The following is a 20,195-nucleotide window of genomic DNA, read 5'->3' as shown; positions in this document are numbered from 1 at the left end:
TAAACTCCCAGAATTATTTTCTTTGCCAGACTTTGAGTTCTGGCCGCAGAGGGGCATTAAATACCTCACCCAATTGTATGAATTGGGGGGTTTTAAGACCTTCTCTGCTCTGCAGGCTGAATACAACATACCACGCTCATCCCTCTTTAGGTTTCTCCAATTGAGGCATGCATGTGTATCACAATTCGGGGCAGGCCCTTTGCGGCTAGAATATGGGGAGGTGGAAAAAATTGCCAGACGCGCAGACCCTGGTAAAATGGTTTCCTCCTTCTACAGAACACTAATATCCTAGCAATCTTCGCCTATATCCAAGGCTTTTACTAAATGGAAAGGTGATATTATGACTCTAGACTTGCAACGTGAGAAAGAATTGGCTTCCTCATGGAGGTTAATGGTGATTTGTGCACGGGATCAGCTGATTCAGGCTAAGTGGATACACAGAGTATATTTGACTCCTGTACATCTGGCACATATGCATAAACTCTCATCGGATATCTGTACCAGATAGGCAGAGGGACATTGATACACATGATTTGGGAATGTCCGGTTATTGCAGACTTCTGGGAAGAAGTGCACAGATACCTTAATTCTAGACTGGGTCTTCCCGCAGTTATATCCCCAGAAGTTAGTTTACTGGGCCTTGTCAATGAAATTATTTCTACCAAGTATAATAGAATCCTCTATAGGTTATTACTGTTCTACGCTAGAAAGTTTATCCTGCTAAATTGGAACCCTCCAAAGAGTCCTTCCTTACCCCACTGGATTCAACGCAGCATTACCTATGTACAAATTGACCTTTGAAGCCAGGGGTACACCGGATAGGTTTAAAAAGATTGGGGTCTCTGGTTGAGTGCCAGCTTGGTGTCAGGACAGTCCATAGAAATGACTCAGGTGTCTGTGGGTCAATGCCCGTGTGAGTGCTGTCTGTGAATGTTGGACAGTCGCAGATGAAGACCATTTGTATGCAGGAATGCTAGGGTTATGGGCTGAAATTGGAAATGTATTGATCTGAATTTATATGCCAATTCTACGTAACACTTTTCTTTTACTGTCATTTGAAGGTAACTGAATGTAATTGTATTTTTTGTTGTAATTTTTATTGTTTTTTTGTTTTTTGTTTTTTTTTAACCTTGAAAAAAAAAAGAAAGTCTATTAAAATTTTTTTGAATATCTTCAGTCTGGCCAGAGACTTATGGTTAAGGATGAGCGAACTTGTGTCCGTGGTAGCAGAATCCATATCGGAATTCATAGATAACCCGAACCTTGTACGCCTAACTTGAAAACACAAGTTCGCTGATCCCTACTTATGGTTCCTTTACACAGGACAACGATCAAACAGATTGTTAGGAAGGAATCGTTCCTTCCCAACAATCTGCTGATCCCATAGTATGGGAAGATGCGATCGCTAATTCCATCACTCTTCCCCATACTGTCTTGCTGTTTCCTGGTCGCAGATCGTGTTTACACAGCAGGATCTGCCACTGGAAAACAATGATCTTTTGTGCTGCACATGTGCTGCACTACCTGATGAACAAGTGTTTTGCTCGTTCATCAGGTAATTGGAGGTGCATTAACACCGCCAGATCATCGCTAATGAGCGTTACTAGTAACGCTGGTTAGCGGTGATCTGTTCAATTGTCGGCCCGTGTAAAGGGCCCTTAAATCCACGCAAAGCATGCTGGGAACTCTTTTTTTCACACTTTTATTTAATCATAATCAGCATCTGGCTGATGTGAAAGCTGATGCTCTTTCCCTGCCCTTAAACTGTGTAATTTTCTTTCTGACCCTCAGGCACATACTATCATTCCAAACAGTATGATGGCCACCAGTGATATTTCTCCAGTTTATTCAAGTAGAAGTTCATGTGTACCTCTTGATCTCCACTAAAGGTGTTCCTTTGGGCATATTCTTCATTATTGTCAGGACATCCTTGAATGAAAAATACCAGTAAATTACTCTAGTGATGTAATTGGTGGCCTAAAAGGAGATAAAAAGTTAATGTTTTTTTCTCCCTATACCATCTGTGCTCAGTTCAGACCATCAAGGCAAGCATCATTGGATCTCCTCCAACCTTTGCCCATTCAAACCAAACCCTGGATCAAGATCTCAATGAACTTTATCACTGATTTGCCTCTGGTTCAAGGATTCACTGCTATCTATGTAGATGTGGATCACTTCTCTAAAATCCTCTATTTTGTACCTCATTCTGATTTACTCTCAGCTCTTTGGTTGACTCAGATGTTTTTCAATGAAATATTTTGGCTCCATTGTTTTCTATCTCACATAATCTCTTATCATGGAGTGTAGTTTATTTCCACACGGCTCTTATGGGAACTTACTGTGAATATTACACTAATGCTCAGGCAATGACTGTTAAAGCAAGCTGTGTACAAATAGGAGAACACATCAGAAACCACCATGGTTCATAGAAATAGAGTCTAGACCTAGAAAATAGATAACCATTGCCTTGCTGGTGCAGTAGCTGAGCAATGAAGACTGAACACTACAATTACAAAGTATACTTAAATTGGTAGAGTAGACTAGAAGCAGACTGAAATTGACCATCTGGATCAAATAGCTTCCAGACAGCGGGAGAGAGGAGAGTAACAGTGCAGTTTGTGACAACTATGCTATCTCTGCTGAGAGTCTTTGCATGCACCTAGATAAAGATCCTGACATTCTGCACTGACCAGAGCTTGGTGATTTTCAAGCACTTCAGAGAGTTTCTGGTTTTTAATCTTTCCCAGAAAATATAAAATCATAAAAATCTCGATTATCTCCAGTCTAGCTTCTGGTTGACTTCCCAGCTGATTTAACTGTGTCCTTGCGTATCAACCTGCACTATCGAAAGGAAGGGTTGATGTCCTTTTATCCTTCTGAATGAAACCTTTTCTGATGACCCAGCCCATAATGTCAATCCAAAATGTGTAATTGCCAGAATGCTTTACTCCTTTGTATCTCTTTCAATTTACACTACTTTCTTGTGCCCATTCCTGTCTTCTATCTGGTCTTCCTGTGGTCAAATGTACTTTTGAGCTTAATTCCTGTTATTATTGATGGCCTGACTGGAAGCTGAATGTCAAAGTTTTTGTTTCCCCTTATACCACATCTCCAGCTAGGCTCTCTATGTTCTTTTCTCACTATTATCCACTCCTTCAGAAGCATGGACTGAAGTCTCTGTGTACTTCAGATGCTATCTGCTTGAAGCTGGAGGATTTACCATTAGTCACTCTACACTGTTCTTGGTGCAGTTCTGTGTATTATACATCCTGACTAGGTGATGAACTTGCATCTGCCTTATCCGTTTGTATCTGTTCTTGCTACCCTGCTGTTTCTCGTGTTTCAATCTTAACCCTGTTTCCTGACAGCATCTCTTTTATCCCCAATGCTTTTGTCCATCTTGAACTGCCTTCCCTTATTGACCCTTACCAAGTCACTGGCTAATGTGCTTTGGACCACACCTGCCACTAGTCAAAGACTACTCAGGGTACCACAAAGATCAAATTGGAAAAGGCCATACTTCTGCAAAGGGCTTAATAAACAGGAGTGGTTCCTTTATGTGCCCTGGTCTAACCTATTGTGAGATAAAGGTTAGGCTTTTTCAATAAATTCCAAGCTAACAACACAATATAAAAAAAAGAGGTAGGTTCACTGAGCTCCATGATAAAATACACTGTGCAATGCATTGCATTTCCATGTGAATATTAATTTGTATATAGCAATATTGTGCTCAGCGTGTAATGTCATTAGCCTTTAGTCAATCATGTGGGTGTGATTTTTAACACCACATATGTACAGGAGGAATTTTGGAACCAGGTTAGGAAAAAGAGGTTGGTGCTTTTATTCACATGCTTCAAGTACCCCACAAACTTACTCTCATATCTTTGCATTAAACTGGGAACATCTAACTTGTTATTTCCCCAATAACTACTCTCCATTCTATCCACATTTGAGGAACAACCACCTTCACCTGTGGTGCAACTCACTTTGCTTCCAATCACCTGAAATATCTTTCTACTGCTTCCCCAATTAGGAATTTGCCTTATAAGCAAATGTGTTGCAGTGGTCTGATATATACGGTATTTACTGCTGTATTTTTCCAGGTTTTAAGAAGTATGGAATTTGGTGAAGATTGCCTTTACAAGCTATTTATGATCCAGTGTTATGATGTTATTTTTACCAGGCAACAATGCCAAACATTGACCAGTCTAGAATGAAGGCGGTGATCAGTGGTACATTAAATCTTAATTTATTTGCAATAAACCACGGCACTCCAAGTTCTGTTGCATGAACTTCTTATTTTATTTTGTTATATTTTTAATCTATCCAGAATAAGTAATATTTAGTCACTGGCCAACGTTTCGGTCCAACCTAGACCTTGTTCATTGCCTTCGACATGGTGAAGACCATCCTGCATACTTGTCACACCTGTGACAGGTGTTAGAAGGTCTGAAAGACTGGCTGCACATGAATGATCTGACAGCCTCTTTTGGTTTCACTTTGTGTGTTGCTGGTATGTCCACACCTCCTGTTCAGGTGTGGATCATGTGACCTTTACCTCCCCCTATTTAGTCTGACTTTACCCATCACTCTTTGCTTTGGATAGCTTCATTTGGTTTTGGAAGAGCTGGAGTGGGGTTCTTGTTGAAAACTTGTTTATCCATCATCCTCAGAAGTTAAGTGTCCCCCCCCCCCCCCTTGTTGTTTACTAGGCCTCAGCAAGACACTGGTTCCTTCACCAGCGAAGGAATGGGTTGTCTCTGCCCTGTCATTACCTTTAGGGCATCTGAGTGTCACCAGGATTTTCTAGGTTACTGTGTATGGGCATCTCTACCATCTAGAGGTGCCCATATGGATAGGAGTTAGGGCCAGGAGCAGGGTTTTATAGGTGGTGACCCTTTTCCTTCCCTAGCGGTGAGGCCTAGTGTCTTTCCCCTTACTTCTTGTTGTCTTTTGGTGTTCTCCCCTACTACATCCGTGACATTATCCAGAGCCCATACCGTCATTTTTGTTCTGATCTGTGCAGCTATGGATACTATGTCTGCACTGGTCGAACAGCTGCAGAATCTGACTTTGGAGGTAGCAGACCTCCGTGCGACGGTCTTGCAGATTCAGACTCCACAGGCTTCTGGTTCCGATGGTAGGTCCCAGGCCTGCCCTGAACCGAAGGTGGCTCTCCCGGACAGGTTTTCCGGGGGTAGTGACAATTTCATCCGGTTCAGGGAGTCATGTAAATGATAGTTTAGGCTGCTTCCATACTCTACTGGGGATGAGTGTCAACGTGTGGGTATGATTATTTCGTTGCTTAAAGAGGACGCCCAAACTTGGGCTTTTTCTCTGCCGATTGGATCACCGTCCCTTTGGTCGGTAGATGAATTCTTTAGAGCCTTGGCTCTTATCTACGATTACCCGGATCGGATCTCTCAGGCCGAGACCAAGTTACGGGGGTTTGAGGCAGGGAGAACATTCCGCGGAGACCTATTACTCTGAATTTAGGAGATGGGCTACCGATGCAGAATGGAACGATCCTGCTCTCTGTAGCCAATTTCGTCAGGGTCTCTCTGAGAGACTGCAGGATGCGTTGGCTTTTCATAAAAATCCAGAGTCATTGGAAGCAGCTATGTCCCTTGCTGTACGTCTTGATAGACGCCTGAGGGAGAGATGTAGGGGTCCTCACCTTCAGGACGTGCTGTCCAACAGGGGTACTGCTTCCTTTGACACTTATGGTAGAGAGACACTGGTGGTTGTGCCTTGTGATGAGCCTATGCAGTTAGAAGGAGCTACTCCTGGAACTACTGACAAAAGCTTGGGTCATGTGAAAGGAGTCTGCTTTTGTTGTGGCAAAAAGGGACATTTTGTGAATATTTGTTGTACTTGCAGCATCAAGGTGTAAACAAAAAAAAAAAGACGATTAATCCCCAAATTACTATTGGTGGTGTGGGTGGGGAGCAAGAAAACCTACTTTTGTCTTTTCCTGGTAGTACCCGTTTTCTCCTGTCTGCTGAGGTGGCGCTAGAGTCCAAAACTGTGAAAATCGAAGCATTATCGACAGTGGGGCAGGAGTTAACTTGATTGATGGACAGTTTGTTCGCATTCATGGGTTGACTACTAATGCATTAGAGAAAAGTATTTCTGTCTTTGCAATTGACTCAGCACCTCTCACCCAAAAATTCCTGTCGCAGGTAATGAATGACATTTATTTAAGAATGGGTGATTTTCATCAGGAATCTATCTCCTGTTATGTGTTGGAGGATCTGCCTGCTTCGTTGGTATTAGGTCTACCATGGTTAAGCAAACATAAGCCTATCATCGACTGGCAAGCGAGACAGATTCTTGATTGGAGTGACTTTTGCATGGACAACTGTCTTAATGCATCGTTCTCTATGGTTACCACTAAAACTGTACCCTCGTTCATTTCTGAATTTTCTAATGTGTTCTCTAAGAGTGGTAATCAGAAGTTGCCTCCGCATCGGGAGTATGACTGTCCCGTCAATCTTATTCTCGGAGCTAAATTGTCCAAATCTCGGTTGTATAATCTTTCGGAACCCGAAAGAAAGGCCATGCGAGAGTATATCTCTGACAGTTTGGCAAAAGGACATATTAGACCATCCAAGTCTCCAGTGGCTGCTGGATTTTTCTTTGTAAAGAAAAAGGATGGTACCCTGAGGCCATGTCTGGACTTCTGTAAGCTCAATCGTATTACCGTCCGTGATCCTTACCCCCTTCCTTTGATTCCGGATTTGTTTAGTCAGATTGTCGGTGCCAAGGTGTTCTCTAAATTGGATCTGAGGGGGCATATAATCTGGTAAGGATCAGGGAGGGGGATGAGTGGAAAACCACATTTAATACCCCTGGGGGTCATTTTGAAAACCTGGTCATACCCTTTGGGATAAACAATGCTCCTGCGGTTTTTCAGCACTTTGTCAATTACATCTTTCATCTTCTGGTGGGGAGGTTTGTCGTTGTATACATTGATGACATACTAATTTATTCGCCTAATATGGAGACTCATCAGGATCATGTGAGACAGGTGTTACAGATCCTAAGAGAGAATAAGTTGTATGCTAAGATGGAAAAGTGTGTATTTGCTATACATGAAGTGCAATTTCTGGGTTATCTGCTCTCAACCTTAAGTTTTCGTATGGATCCCGAGAAGGTCCATGCCATGTTGGACTGGGATCGAGCCGAAAATCTTAAAGCGCTTATGCGGTTTTTGGGGTTTACCAACTACTACCGTAAATTTATCTTGAACTATTCATCGGTGGTTAAACCTTTAACAGACATGACTAGGAAGGGTTCTGATATTTCTATCTGGTCTGATGTGGCATTACAGGCCTTTTCTGCTGTGAAGGAATGTTTTGCTTCAGCACCTATTCTGCTGCAACTGGATGTGTCTCAGCCATTTATTGTTGAGGTTCACGCGTCCGAGGTAGGGGTAGGAGCAATCTTGTTGCAGGGTCCATCACCCAGTAAATGGCACCCATGTGCATTTTTCTCTAAAAAACTCTCAACTGCTGAAAGAAATTATGTTGTGGGTGGAATAGACAATTGATGGCCATTAAGTTGGCGTTCGAGGAATGGCGTCATTGGTTGGAAGGAGCAATTCATCCTATTATGGTAATGACGGATCACAAGAATCTGGCCTACCTGGAGTCGGCTAAGGGCCTGAACCCAAGGCAGGCCAGATGGTCATTGTTTTTCACCAGATTTAACTTCATCGTCACTTACCGCCCTGGGGTTAAGAATGTCAAGGCGGATGCTTTGTCGCGTAGCTTTTCTGGGGGGGGGGGGGGGGGGGGGTGAGTCTAATGACCCCAGTCCCAATTTATCTGAAGGGGTAGTCATATCCGCTCTTTATCCTGATCTCGAGACCAAGGTGTTGGAGGCACAGGAGGATGCTCTGGGCTCTTGTCCTCCAGGGAAATTGTTTGTTCCCTCCGAATTACATCACAAGGTGTTCGAGGAACATCACTGTACTCACCTTGCTGGGCACCCTGGAAGCAGATCGACTGTCGATCTCATCTCTCACAGATTCTGGTTGCCGGGGTTGCGTAAGTGTGTTGAGGACTATGTGTCAGCCTGTGGTACCTGTGCACGTGCTAAGGTGACACATACCCGGTCTTCCGGATCTCTGCTTCCATTGCCCATCCCATCCAGACCTTGGACCCATTTGTCAATAGATTTTATCATAGATTTACCGAATTATTCAGGAAAATCCATAATTCTGGTGGTTGTCGATCGTTTTAGTAAAATGGCACACTTTATTGCATTACCTAGTCTACCCAATGCTAAAACTCTTGCACAGGTGTTTGTCGATAACATTGTGAAACTACATGGCATTCCGTCTGATGTGGTGTCCGATAGAGGGACTCAGTTTGTTTCCAGATTATGGAAAGCGTTCTGTACTCGTCTGGGTGTACAATTGTCCTTCTCTTTCGTCTTTTCATCCTCAGTCGAACGGACAGACGGAGCGCACTAATCAGAATCTGGAGAATTACTTGAGATGTTTTGTTTCTCAGAGAATAAGGAAGAGTGGTCTTCATTTTTGTCGTAAGCTGAGTTTGCTATAAATAACCGTAGACAAGAATCCACTGATGCCGCCGTTTTTTGGGACATATGGGTTCCATCCACAGTTTGGTACATTTTCTGGTGCTCAAAATTCCGGCATTCCTGAGGAGGAACGATTTTCCTCTTCTTTGTCTTCTATTTGGCGGAAAATCCAAAATAACCCCCCAGTATCTCATTCATTGGAGAGGGTACGGACCAGATGAGAGGATGTGGGTTCCAGCGACCGATGTTAATGCTAGTCATCTGGTGAGAGTATTCCACAGAGCTCATCCTGATAAGGTCAGTTCTGGGTGCCTGGAGGACACTAGTTCCTTCACCAGGGAAGGAACGGGTTGTCTCTGCCCTGTCATTACCTTTAGGGCATCCGAGGGTCACCAGGGTTTACTAGGTTACTGTGTATGGGCATCTCTACCATCGAGAGGTGCCTATATGGATACGAGTTAGGGCCAGGAGCAGGGTTTTATAGGTGGTGACCCTTTTCCTTCCCTAGCGGTGAGGCCTAGTGTCTTTTCCCTTTCTTCTTGTTGTCTTTTGGTGTTCTCCCCTTCTACATCCGTGACAATACTACTCTCCACAATGTCGAAGGCCGTGAACAAGGTCTAGGTTGGAAAGAAACGTTGGCCAGTGACTAAATATTACTTATTTTGGATGAATTGAAAATACAACAAAATAAAATAAGAAGTTTATGTAACAGAATTTGGAGTGCCGTGGTTTATTGTAAACATTGACCAGTGACACATGCAGGTCTAGTTGTAATGTCACTGCTGACCTTGCTTTGCTTTTAGTAAGAGAAAAAAATTGAAAAACATCTAGCATAATACTAAATAATAGTATTAGAAATCCATATATGACAATGTTATAAAGAGTAGGTTCAGCAGAGGAATAACGATCTGAAAAAGCTCAATATGTTATTATCCATGGGATGATTGGATACTTATTTACTTAAATGCAAAAAAAGCTATGAAGTAATAATGTACTATGATTTATTTTTCTACAGTATTTCATGGAAATGATGGTGCACAGGAAAGCTGCATACAAATTCATGGTCCACCATTAAATGGGCACAGTCAGTGAAGACCTGCAGAGTATGGCAAAACCTACTGCTTGTTTGTGGTGCCTCCTAAAGTATGTAGAGCAAAGGGGGTTTCATAATTGGCCCTTTTGAATCTAAAAACTCATTTTTTCAAACATTTTTTTCCCTATATTACAATGTAATTTGGTCATTTTGTTCAGTCAGCTCTATTCATTTTAACTAAATAGCTGCTATAATGGTATGGTTTTCCTCTGCAATTTATATAACATACCACACAAGTTTAGAGAAAAATTAGAACTATATTTTGATTCATATATTATGGTACTACTGTATATATCACACAATCAATAAGAGAAATACTGAGCATATCCTCCAACTCAGGATAGGTCATCAGAATCAGATCGGTGGGGATCTGACACCCGGCACCCCCGTCGATCAGCTGGTAAAGAACAAAGGGAAGGCTGAGGTCGCCCAGAGCGCGGCCTTATCTTCAGCCAGCTGATCGGGAGGGGGGCTGGTGTCAGACCAAAGCTGATCTGATATTGATGACCTATCCTGAGGATAGGTCAGCAATATCAAAATCCCAGGAAACCTCTTTAATTGTTACATTGCTACATTTATATTAATTTCAGAGTTCATTCTGTAATGTTACATCAATCATACAGAAATAATAATTTTAGAGTACAATATATGTTCTTCTCAGAGAGTTAGAAAGCAAAGTACTTCCTGTATAGGAACTAATTTACATTGCTGGTTTTCCGCCTAAAGGGGTTGTCCAATCTAAGAGGTTTTCCTCATGAATATTTGTGCGTGTCAACAAAGACTGCCTTTCCCTCCCATTGCTCTGCAAAGGAAGTACCCTGCCTGCAGTATGACTGCTGAGGTATTGTATTTGTTGGACTAGACTGACATTGCCGATACACACAGGATCTTTCCCCCTACCTGTTCTTGTATAATGCTCTGCAGACACTTCCTCACAGCCAGCAGAAGAGTACAGAGGAGAGAGCTGCAGTCTTTGTCAGCTCTGTGTTTGCAAGGTGAGGAGGGAGAGGGATCCTGTGCACAGCATTTATCTCTTCAGTGCCTGGAGAAGAGGAAGCCTTGCAGCTGCTCAGTATCTGAGGCAGTGCCTCCAGCCCTAAGTCTGTGTTGCTTATTAGTGATGTGAGCGGCAGGTGCCATATTCGAATTCGCGATATTTCACAAATATTTCACTAAATATTTGTGATATATTCGCTAATTGGAGACTTCGTTATATTCGTACAATGCTATTCTATTGCGAAAAATTGTCATTGAAATATTCATGTGCGCATGCGCACATATGGGCGTGGCTTAGTCTTGGGAGTGTTTTCGTACATTCGGTTCGGAAGTGGAGTAGAAAAAAATGGTCGGAAGTAATTTCACACAATTCGAGGAAGATATCCTGATCACTGTAAGTAATTCAACATTTCAGCACTGTATTACATATCACATGCTTGTTATTTAAATGTATTTTTATGCAGATAGTGTTCCTAAATATTACTAATATTTTTCGCAATACATACTTTTTATGTTGTTTGAGTAGATATTAATGATTTGGGGCAATAAGTATTGTTGTGAGTCAAAAACAATACTTATTGCCCTAAATCAATAATATCTACCCAGACAAGATAAAATGTAAATTTATGTATTGAGAAAAATATTAGTAAATATTTTTGCTATCACGAATATTTAGAAACCGTTTATCTGACATCACAGCACTATGTCAGTAGCATGTATGTATGGATAGCAGACAAATATATATCATATGCACATTGCACATCCATTTTCCTGCCTAACACTATATGCCCCCCACTATATACCACCAGACCCCCCCCCCCCTACACACACACAGTCTATAGATTCAAATTTGTGTCCTGTTGGTCAGGAGAAGTAATGTTTGACATTCAGTATTTGCTGGTTCATTTAGCGTTACCCAGGGTGCACCACGGGGAGGCGAACCAGCTGTACACCCCAAACCGTGCTGTCACTTCACTAGACAGGTACACCTCTCCTCAGATGGCTAATATCCAATTGCTCATACCCCACACACATACAATTTCAATACAATCAGATATTATAATGATAACCTTAAATCTAATATTTCACTTTCAAACACTGAATTTTTTTTTGGGTGGTTGAGAGGATGTGGCTATGGCTAAATTCCGGTGGCAGCAAGGCAGCGCACAGTGAGAGGTTCCGCAGACTAAAATTATGACATGCAGTACTTTTAGTTTGGCTCCCTCTCGTCGTGTGCTGCCTTGTGGCGCCAGAACTCCGCCCCCGCCCCCATTATAGTCAATGGGGACGGAGCGTTTGTCCGGGGGCACACGTGAACTAGCGGCAGGACGGATCCGACAGGCTGTTCACCCGCCGGTACAGCCTGACGGACTCTCCTGCCGCTAATGTGAAAGTAGCATAATACTTGTATTTTAAATATTTGGGATTACATGCTTGCATTTTTATCCTGCAGTGCATGTTGGAGCAGGGGTATGACAAGCGTAAGAAAGTGCAGAGGATCGGGTATGAACTATGGAGGGAGCACGATGGCCAGCACAAAAGGATGGCCATCCTGAAGAAATGGTCCAATCTGAATCGGAGGCATTCCGATCAGATCAGAGAGATCTGCGACAAAATATGTCCAGGTACAATGCTTACATAACTTTTGTATCTTTCACCAACACTCAGTAATGTATATGTACAGTTATGCTTTAAGAGTTGTTTTTATAAATTATGAAAATTTGTCATTATAGGTGTTCCCATTCCCTCAGTCCGCAGCAGGCCTGATGTGGGTGAAATGATGCCGTTTGAAGAGGGGGGATACTCACACCACCCCGTTTCATCCCCCCCAGCTTCTCAGGAGGAGGACGAGGATGATGTTGTGACCACCCCCCACCAGGAGGGTAAATATGTGCTGTGGGTGTTTTAACTCAGTCACTGTTCACACACACATGTGTCAGTTTAGTCTTCACCATAGGCACAGTTTATTCCAGCAAATAATAAACATGTACAAGTTTTACCTTAAATCTTCAGCCCACACATATTGGATAACATAAAGTCACACGCTTTGAGTTCAGTCCAAGCAGGGTAACAAAACAGTAGTATCTCAACACTCTTTACAGTATTTCAGAGATCAGGTTCCCCTCTCAGCTTGTTCAGCATTCAGATCGCCTGTCCACACTTTATATCCCCAGCTATTTTAGCCACACCTTTATGAAAACCCTGGATTTAGTACGGGAGTGACCTGTTCAATCTATTGTCTCTGTTAACTCCTAAAACCTGGACTCAAAATCCACTTTAATGATAACCTCCCAGTAACCTAATGTTACTGGCGTACTGATTCCCGGGAATTATCTCACTGAGGCATACATTCTCAGACATACCGACCATCCATGATTCTCCCCTTTGGGCTCCTACAGTACACACAGCAATATTAATCTTTATCTATAAAATGATATAAATTGTATAAAAAAAGGGAAAACAAAACGGCAAATATGAAGGTATAACAAGCACACCAGTAATATAAAACAGCAACACTATACACTAATTAATTAATCTACATAAAAACTATTAACTTAGCAACTAAATAGCACTAGACTCTAATGAATTATTCCTAACTAAACAACTACCAATATACTGTATAACAAATTGAGATCAAAATTGTCAGTAGCTTATACACAATCACTAATTGGCTTTTAATCTGATGACAAATTATTATTATTATTTTTTTGAACAGTACTAATAGAACTGAAAAAATAAATCTTGGAGCTTTAGCGGGAGCACCACCAAGATCTTAAGGAGCTACGGGAGCACCAGCTGAGGAAGTTGGAGCGGGAGCTGGAGCTACAGTTTTCCCACAACATAATGAAGATGGAGGAGAAGCATAATAAGTCCGTGGAGGTGCTGTTAAACCTCCACGACAAACTTAAAGGGAACCTGTCACCAGTTTTATGGTGTCCTAACTAAGGGCAACATAAATAAGTGACTGATTCTCTTAGCAAAATGCTGGGTCACTTTCTTTAATTGACCCAGTCAATCTGCCAACATCTTGTATTGAAAAGCTCCAGCTGATAATGATGAGTCATGAGTATTCATGAGCTTCTGACTCTCCCCGCCCACCTGCTGCTGATTGACAGTTATTTTCCATATGAATCAGCAGCAGGTGGGCAGGGGAGTGGCTATAGCTCTGAATTAAATAAACGCTGGACTCAATGACATCACGCTGGACTCAAATCAGCTCATAAGCATGCAGCATGTGGCATCTTTGTGTGTATATTATGAGGTAACCATCTGTCACACCAGTAAGTGAATACATCTAAGGCACTTTTTAGAAGTTAATGATTGTATATAATTAGTTAGATTATAATCAAATATCCACATGACAGGTTCCCTTTAAAGCTTTGCCCTCGTTTTAAATGTCAATATAAAGATGTTTACTAATGTAAAATGTTTATAAAAGGTTATCCAGTTAAGTTATATTGTGGTGATTGAATTTTTTTTTATTTTTATGGTTTCTGTTTTACAGATGTAGCAGGGTTAACACACATGCTTTATGAGACGTGTTATTTAAACTAAATGAAACTAAATATGTTAAGCAATTGCTTTTCAGTGGCTTTTGTTTCAAGATAATGCGATAAGTTAATAAATTTGAGTTAAGAGTGTGTGTGTGTGTGTTACCCCTGCTACATCTGTATTTTAACCAATAGGGTTAAAGTAAGGCCCCTTTAGTCCATCCCAAACTCATCAATATCAGGGGAGTATAAGGCCTACACATAACTGAAGGATCAGGATAATAGCAGCAGTTATTGGTAACGGTAAAGTATAAGGTCTACACATAACTCTGAAGGATCTGGATAATAGCAGCAGTCATTGGTAACGGTGGAGTATAAGGTCTACACATAACTCTGAAGGATCAGGATAATAGCAGCAGTCATTGTTAACGGTGGAGTATAAGCCCTACACATAACTCTGAAGGATCAGGACAATAGCAGCAGTCATTGGTAACGGTGGAGTATAAGGCCTACACATAACTCTGAAGGATCAGGATAATAGCAGCAATCATTGGTAATGGTGGAGTATAAGGCCTACACATAACTCTGAAGGATCAGGATAATAGCAGCAGTCATTGGTAACGGTGGAGTGTACTGCCTACACATAATTAAAAAGCATCAGGACAATAGCAGCAGGCAGATGGTTATTTAACATTGTAGTTTAAGGCCTACACATAGCTCGGCCTAACTCAGCAGGAACAGACAGCAGTATGTTATTAGTTTGCAGCAGGAAAGTGTTCCCAGGAAAGTGCCCCTGGCAGATGGAGTAAATAACTATAAAAAAAATTATACTACCCCAACAGCCGCATTTTTGTTCTTCGGTTACATCAGGAGTGTTCTCCCACGCATAAAAACTAAAATATTTTTCACATAATTTTTTTTTAGCTAATTTATTTGTTTAAGATTGTAAAGGCCAATATAAAAGTCCAATATATAGTCCAATATATCAAATAACAAAAACAGAATACCCCGTAAGTTCAAACAGAAATTGTGTGTTTATTAAACAGTAAGTAACTTTTTGGTCAACACAATTTCTCAAGTAAACACACATTTCTCAAGTAGTGACAAAAGTAAATAGTGCCAAGTTCAAGGTTTAATACCAAATGTTGTGATTTTTCACAGAAAAATATTACGTGCATCACCAAAAATTAACATGCTTATTAAATTTTCTATAAATAATATATAATTTAAAAAGATAAGAACATTTGAGTGAGAATTTTTAACAATATTTGAAAAAGTGTCATAAGAAAAAAAAGCCATTACAATACAAAAAAATGTAACGCGTGGGCTAAGAACTAACCAGCATGGATCTGAGATAGCGTCCCGTCTTGTTAACTGTGCATGTCGGAGCATAGCTTCCGCCTTAAAGACATAAATATGTGATGCAATGAGTATAATCACTCTCCAAATGGTGACATGACTTCAAGAACATTATATAGTCCACAGTTTATACTGCTATGTTTAAAGCTGTGTTTATATAAAATTAGCATGCGCAAATTATCATTACATATTTGTCAAGAATTAACATATAAATATAAATATTTATATCGATATATACATGAGGCAATAAGGCTCCATTCACAAAACCGGATTACCACATGGATGAGTATAACGCCAGTCACACCCAACCATGTAGAGAGGTCAACACGGAAGTTAGGCATCCTTTCCAGGACGACAGACAACACCATGTTTGAACCTACGTCTGTATGTAAAATAAAAAGAAAATAATAATCTTTTAGTAGGTTCATCAATCAGGTGTACAATGTTAAATGCACAAGACCTTTTGACAAGGGAAGGCCACATGCGGTCCCCACCTTGCTACAGTGAGAAGCACAACTGGGCCTCCCCAAACCCAACTTCAGCAAAATAATAAACTATAGAATAAATTAAATTTAAACATTTATATTTTGTGAATGAAGCAGAACACTGCACCATTATATTTAAAAAAAACAAAAACATTTTCCGTATTTTTCGCTTTATAAGACGCACTTTCCCCCCCAAAAAAAGTGGGGGGGAAATGTCTGTGCGTCTTATAAAACGAATACTAGTGAGCGCTTCCATTATGGAAGCGCTCACTAGTATGTATTAGGACCGGGGAGAAAAGCGCCGCAAGCGCAGGTAATACTTACCCTTCCTGGTCTGCGCCACGGCTTCTCTTCAGCTGTCGCGCTCCCATCTTCCCGGCCTGCGCTGCACTGTCCTGACCCCATACAGCATCAGGACGTAGTGCGCGCACTATGACCTGACGCTGCACGCAGTCATGTGACAGTGCAGCGCAGCAGGCCGGGAAGATGGGAGCGCGACAGCTGAAGAGGAGCAGGACAGGTAAGATGATTTTTTATTTTAGTCTAATCTGAGGTCTGATGGGCTATTCTGAGGTCTGGGGGCACTGATGGGCTATTCTGAGGTCTGGGGGTACTGATGGGCTATTCTGAGGTCTGGAGGTACTGATGTGCTAATCTTAAATCTGGGGGTACTGATGGGCTAATCTGAGGTCTGGGGGTACTGATGGGCTAATCTGAGGTCTGATTGGGGGTACTGATTGGCTAATCTGGGGTCTGATGGGCTAATCTGAGGTCTGATGGGCGAAACTGAGGCCTGATGGCGGTCTGATGGGCTAATCTGAGGTCTTATAAGGCTCTGAGTGGGCTGATATGAGGTCTGATGAAAATATTTTTTTTCTTATTTTCCTACTCTAAAATCTGGGGTGCGTCTTATCATCGGGTGCGTTTTATAAAGTGAAAAATACGTTATTTCTATATATATAATTATATATTTATTGATAATACCTAATGAACAGAGCATATGTACAAATATGAAACATGCACACCAGTTTAAGAGAATTCAAATCTCTATACTAGACAAAGTCCTATGGAGAATAAGTGGTCCATGCTGGTTGTCTCCGCACGATCAGGTCAGGTATTTGTTAACACTGACTGTACTAGAATTCCGACTCATAACTTTGCAGAATAACGGCAGACAGTAACAGGTAAATGCACTGCCTGTCCAAAAAAAAAAGGCCAACCAAAAAAAATTATCAAAATTTTCAAAGGGGTTAAGGTCTGGACTCTGTGGTGGGCAATCCATGTGTGAAAATGATGTCTCATGTTCCCTGAACCACTCTTTCACAAGTTGAGCATGATGAATCCTGGCATTGTCATCTTGGAATATGCCCATGCATATTCAGGGAAGAAAAAAATCCATTGATGCACTTACATGTTAATTCAGTAAGTTCAGGAAGTCAGCAGACCTCATTCTTGGAGCACATACAGTTCCTGAACCTAGACCTGACCAACTGCAGCAACCCCAGATCATAGCACTGCCCCCACAGGCTTGTACTGTAGACACTAGGCATGATGGGTGCATCACTTCATCTGCCTCTCTTCTTAACCTGATGCGCCCATCACTTTGGAACAGGGTAAATCTGGACTCATCAGACCACTTGACCTTCTTCCATTGCTCCAGAGTCCTCCATAGCAAATTGAAGCCTTTTTTTCTGGTTTGCCTCACTGATTATTGGTTTTCTTACGGTTACAGAGCTGATCAGTCCCAATCCCTTGAGTTCTCTTCGCATTGTGCGTATTGAAATGCTCTTACTTTCACTATCACACATAGCCTTGAGTTCTACTGTTGTTTTTATTCAATTTCATTTCACCAAACGTTTAAGAGATCGCCAAGCAGGATCATTCAGTATTTTTTTCCTGCCACATTTATTCATCGAATTTGATGGGTCCACAGTGCACTATCTTCCAGTTTTTGCGTTGGACAGATCTTCACCCAAATTTAGTAGTTTCTGCAATCTCATTAGATGTTTTCTCGCCTTGATGCATGCCAATGATTTGACCCTTCTCAAACAGACTAACATCTTTTCCACGAACACGAGATGTGTCTTTCGACATGGTTGTTTAAGAAATGAGAAGCAACTCATTGCACCAGTTGGGGTTAAATAACTTGTTGTCAGCTGAAAGATAATCGCCCATGCAGTAATTATCCAATAGGAGGGTCATACCTATTTGATAAGTTACATCTAGGTGCTGATTATTTTTTTTGGGAAAGGCAGTGTAGTAACAATACAGTTTAAGGCCATCACATCGATGGGCCTAACCAAGCAGTATCATGTCAGGCAGCAGTATGTAAATGGTAACTCTGTAGTATTAAGGACTACAAATTTCTGGACTCAACTATGCAGGATCATTACAGAGCCAAGTAGGTAAATGTTAATGCAGTAGTATGAGGTCTAAACATAGATGGGACTAACTACGCTGATTCAGGACAGGCAACATCAGCATCACCAGGTAAAGGTAATTGTGTAGTATAAGGCATAAAACATAAATCAGCATGATCATGACATACAGCAGCAGCAGCAGGCTTTTGGTAACGGTCGAGTCTAAGGCCTACACATATCTCGGGTCAACTCAGCAGGACAGGCAGCAGCAGGTAATGGTGTGGTGAAAGGCCCATAGATAACTCAGCATGATCATGACAGGCAGCAGCATCAGCAGCAACAGCAGGCTTTTGGTAACGGTCGAGTATAAGGCCTACACATGTCTCGGCCCAACTCAGCAGGACAGGCAGCAGCTTCTAAATGTGCAGCAGGAATGGACCCCCCACCAGCTCTGGGCAACACCAAAACTAAACAAAGACACCTCTGACCGCAGCAGGCTGTAAGTTTGTAGCAGGAATGTGTTCCCAGGAATGGACCCCCCCAATAGACCTGGGCAACACCAAAACTAAATGAAGACACCCCTGACCGCAGCAGGTTGTAAGTTTGCAGCAAGAATGTGTTCCCAGGAATGGACCCCCCACCAGACCTGGGCAACACCAAAACTAAACGAAGACACCTCTGACCGCAGCAGGTTGTAAGTTTGCAGCAGGAATGTGTTCCCAGGAATGGACCCCCCACCAGACTTGGGCAACACCAAAACTAAACGAAGACACCTCTGATCGCAGCAGGTTCTAAGTTTGCAGAAGGAATGTGTTCCCAGGAATGGACCCCCCACCAGACCTGGGCAAAACCAAAAATAGAATAAAACACATGTTACAGTAGTAGGCTCATTGTGTAAAGCAGTAATGGGATAACATGGATAGTGAATGCAATGTTTTTAGTTAAAATTATTTAAGGGAAAGCTATTTAACCTTCTGAATGCACAATATAAATGAGTAACAAATAAGCTAGTCACTCCACCTTTACGCTTCTGCTCTCATTTTCCATATCAGGCACATCTAGTCTGTAGCAGATCACTGCGTTTACGCAGCCTGCCTCACCGTTTGCTGATTTCTCCGAGCCAGAGGGCGGCAGGACTGGCAGGGTTTAGCAGCAGCTCTGTCGTCCTCCTTTTGTCTGTGAGGAGGCATGTGTACCGCTGGTCGACCCACCCATACACGATTATCGCTGCACACACTCTGGGCTAAGGACATTGGCACGACCCCGCTGTCCTCTGCCCATCAGAGCCCAGAAGCCAGTAAAAAACTTGCTTGCCTTGGGCCAGGTATGGAAGTGTCCCCGGCTCTGACGCCGGGGTTAGTTCCCCTTCCCCTCGGTCATAACTCTGTCACGGTCTCTGGCTACTGGCGTGGTCCTCGGCGGCTGCCTCCAGTGCGCAGCCTGGTTCATCTATTGCAGTTCATGATGCAGAATAAGGCTTTAGCTGCGAGGCTTGGCTACACACGGGGAGTTGTGTCACACAGCCCGGAGCAGACTTCACCAGGAACGGGGCTGACAGGCACATGGGAGCACCTACACTAATTCAGCAGAGAGGATTTTGGAGTCTGTTTGGAAGGCACCATGTGTGCTGTAGTTACAGAGAACTGCTGGTAAACTGAACCCACATAACTAATGCAGCAGTGCTTCATTTTTGTCGAGTTTACATAGAAATTCTTATTCATCTAACTTCTATAAAAACGTATACTAATCCTGTCCTCTATAATGCAGATCTCAGGAAGGGGAAGAATAATAAAGGGCTTACTGGGATACATAGGGTAGATAGTAGAGATGGGACGGGGGATTCGTCGAATCCACGAATCCC

The sequence above is a fragment of the Bufo bufo genome, chromosome 2 (genome assembly GCF_905171765.1).
Source record: "Bufo bufo chromosome 2, aBufBuf1.1, whole genome shotgun sequence".
Taxonomy (NCBI): Eukaryota; Metazoa; Chordata; class Amphibia; order Anura; family Bufonidae; genus Bufo; species Bufo bufo.
Note: the sequence above shows the minus strand (reverse complement) of the source record.